A 6,000-nucleotide genomic window follows, 5' to 3' on the forward strand; every position below is an offset into this window, starting at 1 on the left:
CTGCTTTAGGGTATTTGAATTTGCTGTTCCTTCTGTCTGGAATGCCTTCTCCAACCCAATCCAGGGCTCAGCCTCAAGTGCTCAATTATCTGCTGGGCGAGTCTCCGTGGATTCGCACAGACATCTCAAACTCAAGATATTCCAGACCGATTGATGGTTCTTACTTGGGGATTCACGGCACTGGGTTGACCCTCCTCACTGTGATGGTGAACACTTAGCCTCTCCAGGTTCGTTTCCTGGTTTATAAAATGAAGACAAGAGCATCTGCTTTACAAACGTTTCCTGTGGTTCAGTGAGGTTATATATTCAATGACATTGTATATATCATGCGGCTTTTTTAGTAGGTATCATCTTCCTCCGTAAAGTAGCCCTTCTATTTCCTCTCCCACAGCAGAAAACAGGACTTTTTCACCATCTGCATTTAACCAACCAACAAATCTGTGTATATTTCCAGAATCCAGTCCCACCTTTCATCACCAACTGCCGCTATCCGAATTCATGCCTTCAGGACTATTTGCCTGGACCACTGCAGCTGTCTTCAAGTAGCCTGCCTTTATCCAGCACGTAAAGTAATCTATGTAGGATGGACCTTGGCCACGTAATAAGAGACTACTTGAACAGTAAAGTCATCTGGGTTTAGGGCTTAATTTGATGATGTTTTTCCTCTGTTTTAATAAATCCATCTAGAATTGATTTTTTTTTTAATGTTTGGTGTGAGGTAGGGATCCCATTCCATTTCTTCTGCCTGGATAGCCAACCTGTCCCCACTTATCTGCAATGTCATTCTTGAAAACTCAAGTATCAGGGCCCATCGGTTGAACGTCTGACTCTTGATTTTGGCTCAGTCATGATCCCAGGGTCATGGGACTGAACTCCAAGTTGGTCCCTGCCGAGCATAGAGCCCACTTAGAATTCTCTCTCTCCCCCTCTGTCTGTCCCCCTCTCTCAAATAAAAAACAAACCAAATTCAAGTATCTAATTACAGATGAAGTGAAAACACAGTTTTGGGGCTTTAACATTTCAAGTTCACCAGCTCAGCTCTTTGGGGCATTGGACTGCATTATTCATTTTCAAGAGAATGTTTCTCTTTCATTCCATCCTCTCCTGAGTCAGCTAGTGATTGTCAAGCATAATCCATGCCTTCCTTCCCTTCTCTTTCTTTTCTTTTCACAGAAGGATCTCCATAAACCTCACGACTATCAATCTCCTTCTCTGGTTTATAATGCCTAACGCTCCTCCAGGATGGTCCCCTGATGCCGGTCCACATACTTCTCATCCAGACTGGCTGGATGTCGTCTGCACCTCCAAATCCTCTGAGCGGCCATCCTGCTCATGTCTGAGAGAGCCCAGCACCCAGCACAGTGCACGGACACACAGCAGGTGCCCTAGGGACTAGCTGTGGGTTTAGACAGGATGTTCCAGCAAAGTAAACTTATAGAAGGGTCAGTGGGCTGCATCACTTAACCTACCTAAAGAATGTGGCAGAATGGGACATTAGTTACCAAAAGAAGAGAATTTGCATCCAAATGCATACAACCTTTTTGGAATGAGGAAGAAATAAAAGTGAGGATATACTTTTGTAGATGTGATTAAGATTTGGAGAAAGCGATTATGGTTTCTTCGTACATTTGTTGTTGAAGGTGGAACTTGGAAATGTTTCTTTCCTGCATTTTTGTTTCTTTCAGCTTCCCAGCTATTTGAACATCTGTCTAAACAAATTTCAGAATTATGAAAAGGTTTTAGAAAAATGGCTTTGGAAAGTTTGTCAGAACAAAGAGAATTGTTAATCTCTAAGTCCCATCTTCCCTTTCGGCTTTGAGACTCGTTTGCTCTGCAATATCCACAGAGTTTGTTTTATAAGTTTATTTGCTTTTTGAGAGAGAGAGAGAGAGTGTGTGTGTGCTCTGGAGAGGCAGAGAGAAGGAGGCAGAGAATTCCAAGCAGGATCCACACTGTCTGTGCAGAGCCTGATGTGGGGCTCGATCTCACGAACTGTGAGATCATGACCTGAGCTGAAATCCAGAGTCAGATGCTTAACTGACTGAGCCACCCAGGCGCCCCAGCCACAGGACGTTTTTGACTGCAGATGTCGGCTAAGTATTCTTTTATTAATTTGCTGCAGGTCAGATCTTGTAACAGCGCACTACCATGAAGAAGTTTAAACAGAAAGTAAAGATTCATTAATCTCAGCCACAGCCCCACTTTCTGATAAAGTCAAGTTGTTAAGAACAGAAGAACTGAGACAAGCTGCTAGTGTCCACGGAAATAGGATCTCACCTGTATTATGGCCGATTCTACTGCTTAGATGGCCACTTGTCCCGTGGGGTCGGCATCCTGCTCTGGCGCCCAGCTCCCGGATTTGGGGTTCTCTCAAGCTCAATCCTCGCCTCACAGGTAGGTGGGGCTTTGCAGGCACCGTGTGTCGCCCAGGACGGAAACCACAGGGGGCGCTGTTCACTGACCATCTCACCAGAGCAAAGTCGCCTACGTGGTCCTTGGAGATCCATTCCTGGACTCGCAGGAAGATACAGCAAAATGGCGCCAATCACCCCATCTTCCAGGTCGGCACTCAGTGACAGTCTGTAAATGAGCTGTTTCCCGTGGGTCTGGCCGTCATCAGTCCTAGAGTTGGCATTTCGGGAGCCACCTGAGCAGTGGGTCAAGAACGAGTTTCTGAAGCTCGACTGCTCTGACCTTCCTGGAAGAACCGGGCCTGTCCCTCCACCTCGCTGTGGCCATGGCTTCACCCAGAGGGGCTCAGGGGCTGTCACGAGGATGAGTGACTTAATGTTTGTAAGGGGTTCAGGACACAGTGAGAGCTAGGTTCAATATTCCTGAACTGAACACATAATTTTAACATTCCCAAAAGGTAAAAAGAAAGGGATATGAGCTGCACAATTCAAATCCATTCTCGGAGAGGGTTCTTGTGGTCCTGAGGAGTCCCTGCATGCTCTTTCCTTTTTTTAAAGAAATATTTAAGTTTATTTATTTATTTTTGAGAGAAAGAGATGGGGCTTGAGTGAGTGAAGGGCAGATAGAGAAACAGAGAATATGAAACAGGCTCCAGGCGCCGAGCTGTCAGCACAGAGCCCGACATGGGGCTGGAATCCACGGACTGTGAGATCATGACCTGAGCCAAAGTCGGACGCCCAACCAACTGAGCCCCCCAGGTGCCCGTCTAGTCTTTCCTTTGATAATGGTTCCAGATGCACCTGTACCTTTGGTTCTCTAGTGCCCTTTCAGGAGGGCCTGTCCCCCCCCCCCCAGTCTTTGCACTGAGAAGTCAGGGAAGAGGTGCACCCCCAGAATGACCGGTCCCTGGGGAGGGTTCAACGACCTCCATTTGTTTCAGCGGCCATGGAGTGACCTAGCAACGGTCCGCGGAGGAAGGAGCTCACGATGTGTCTCAGTGGCCATACCCAAGTTTTCTCCCTACCCCTGCCTCTGACTCACTCCTCTGGGTTTCAGACGAGAAATAATAATTTCCCAACTGCAGCATGGGGGTGAATAATTGTGGGTGTTTTTTCTTCCATTCCAAGTGAAGGATAACAGGATGGTCATGCTTTCGTGAGGTGTTGGTTTCTATTAAAAGCTGCAACAGAAAATACATCTGAGTCACTGCAGGGTGTCCCAGTGGAGGCAGCTCTGAGGACGATGTTTGGTTATGGGCACCACTGCCCTTCCTGTTGGTGTGCCCTCCGGGACCAGCGTGGAAGCAGGCGCAGAGGGGCCCCCGCCAGCAAACAGCTCACGGTCTCAGAGCCTCATGAGATGTTTGTCTTCACGCTCGGCAATGCTCTTGGGCTCCACGCTGTGTCACTCATCACCTGTGTTTGCAGAAATGGTATTTCTGGAAGTGTTTAGCTCCCAGCTCTCACTTTTTGGTTTCTGCTATGCACTAGTGCTCTGTCTTCAAGGATTACGAAATCCTGACAAAGTATTCAAAAGAGGGAAAGAGTAATTAAAGTCTCAGCATTCAAGTCTCATGCATATATCAATTTGTTCAGCCCTGCAAAAAATGTACTAAACTCATGGCGCTGGGACCTGAGGAATGTGAAGATGGGTAAGGTCTCTGCTCTGAGATTTCACAAGACAAGCTGAATATGGCGGGCTGAAACATCACCGGTGAAGATGCCCATATTCTGTTCCCCAGCACTGGTGGCTACGTGAATTTGCATGACAAAAGAGACTTTGTCAATGCTGCTAAGTTAAGGATCTTGATATTGGGAGTTATCTTGGGTTGGAGTAGCCTGATGTAATTGTGGGGTCCTTATAAGTGAAAAAAAAGATGTGGGGCAGCCAATGTCAGAGTGAGAAGAGACCTGCGAACCCCACGGACGTGGAGGAAATTGACCAGGGCCCAAGGAGTGCAGGTGGGCCTTGGAAACTGCAAAGGGCAGGAAACGGATTCTCCCCTAGAGATTCCAGAAGGAATGTAGCCCTACTGACACGCTGATGTCAGCCCAGCAAGAACCATTTCAGACCTCTGACCTCCAGAGCCCGAAGATCGGAAGTTTATGTTGTTTTAAGCCACTAAGTTTGTGGTAATTTGTTACAACAACAACAGGAAACTCATACACTGACAATAACGATAGAGTGTGACAGGTGAGCAGATGTGCACCTATTTCACAGTGAGGTAAGGGCTCAAGGGAGGCTCCTGGATGAGTGAAGGGAAGCAAAGGATGAGTGAATGTTCACCAGGCAGAGGGCTGGCAGGATCCACGCACGTGGAGCCACCATCACTACCTGGTCCGCAGACACACCCATTCCAAAGGGTTCCTTGAGTCCCTCGGTAGTTCTTTCTCCTCCCCCCCCCCCCCATTCCCAGGCAACCACTGACCTACTTGCTGTCACTTGGACTAGTCTGGATTCTCTAGAATTTATATAAACAGAACAATATAATATGTGTATATATTTTTTGCCTGCCTTCTTCCACTCAGTGCGATGATTTGGAGATTCATTCATGTTGCTACATATATCAGTAGTTCATTCCTCTATCTGGCTGGACGGTACCCCATTGTATCAATATACTGCCATTTTCCTGTCCACTTGTTAATGGGCATTGGGTGTTTTCCAGTCTTTGGCTATTACAAATAAGGCTAGAGTGAACATTTGTGTGCAAGCCCTTCTGTGGACATATGTTTTCTTTTGAGTAAACACCTACAAACAGAATGGCTGGGTCACATGCCAGGTATAGGTGTAACTTTTTAAGCTACACATGATTTTTTAAATATCATATACTCTTTTAACAATATGCTGTGAGCATCTTTCTGGGTCAATAGCTAATATACCTCATTATTTGAATGCTGCCGGAAACATCGTTGCAAGTACATATTTGCATATTTTCTGATTATCTCCTTGGGATGTATTCCTTGAGGTGGTATGATCATCTCATGAAACCTGATCTACTTTTTAAAGACTTTTGAGCCATATTCCCCAATTTTATCATGAGAACAGAAGAGCCCTCTGGCCTGGTATTGGGGCTCCCCTATCTGCACAGCCCTTGGGACAAGGGTAGACATTCAGATGCCTACTTGAAAGGGCACTGAAGGAAAGGAAAACCCAGTTCTAGTTGGCCAGAGTCAGTCAAGATGGGAGAGTGAAAGGGCTAGGTATGTGAAGAAGCTGGGATCAGAAAAGATGTGGGGAAGATTTTCAGGGCACTTCCTAAAAGAGATGGTCTTGTGGTTGGCTTTTGTTGGTATTTTTGTTGAACTCTTGAAGGGCGGGGAGGTTGGGGAGAGGGGCTCTATTTTAAAAGGCTATATTTAAAGGATCATCTTCTATTGAGTTGAAGGCTCCTGTCCTATCTGTTCCACAAACTGGCCCCATTTGTGCTCTCTGAAGCCTCTTTAGGATCGGAAGCCCCATCGCCCACCCCCCACCATCATTATCATAACTAACATGCGCTGAATGGCTCACCTTGTCATCACTTTTGATCCCCACATGCAGATGAGTGCTGTCATTATAACCAGTCTGCCGATGAGGGAACTGAGAAGC

The 6,000-nt window shown here is 46.5% G+C and overlaps 1 long non-coding RNA gene across 1 annotated transcript in view; it reads right to left on the reverse strand.

Annotated features, from left to right (window-relative positions):
* LOC120233632 overlaps positions 1 to 2,858 on the reverse strand; it is a 34,115-nt gene extending 31,257 nt beyond the window's left edge. The window contains exons 1-2 of the long non-coding RNA XR_005528871.1: positions 2,278 to 2,858; positions 165 to 236 (exon numbers count right to left, since the gene is read on the reverse strand). This is a non-coding gene — a long non-coding RNA (uncharacterized LOC120233632). The remainder of the gene's footprint in view (positions 1 to 164; positions 237 to 2,277) is intronic.
* Between the last annotated feature and the right edge of the window lie 3,142 nt (positions 2,859 to 6,000).

This window comes from Hyaena hyaena, unplaced genomic scaffold (assembly GCF_003009895.1).
Source record: "Hyaena hyaena isolate Hyena2069 unplaced genomic scaffold, ASM300989v1 scaffold_94, whole genome shotgun sequence".
Classification (NCBI taxonomy): domain Eukaryota; kingdom Metazoa; phylum Chordata; class Mammalia; order Carnivora; family Hyaenidae; genus Hyaena; species Hyaena hyaena.